Here is a 301-nt window from a genome sequence, read left to right as displayed (position 1 = left end):
AACCCCAATGTTTTGCCCCTTTGGCTGGCTCTGGTTCGTCGGCTGGCAACTTTGGAGTTGAAACAGGCTCCGAGCTGATTTAGCTGGTCCTTAAACACCCAAGAACAAGCATCTGACGAAAAAAAAATCAACCCCCTGATCACCACTGCAGCCAAGAACAAGCTGTCGCGGTTAACTCATGCAATTATCGGTAACCTCCATGGTTGGACTTGGATGAAACACCGCTTCTTTGGTTGTTAACTTATGTTTTCTTGAATTACATCTTCTGACTTACATCCTCACATTTCCACCTAATATATGA

Source organism: Penaeus monodon, chromosome 20 (genome assembly GCF_015228065.2).
Source record: "Penaeus monodon isolate SGIC_2016 chromosome 20, NSTDA_Pmon_1, whole genome shotgun sequence".
NCBI lineage: Eukaryota > Metazoa > Arthropoda > Malacostraca > Decapoda > Penaeidae > Penaeus > Penaeus monodon.
The sequence above is the reverse complement of the archived record's forward strand: the minus strand, read 5'-3'. Positions refer to the sequence as shown.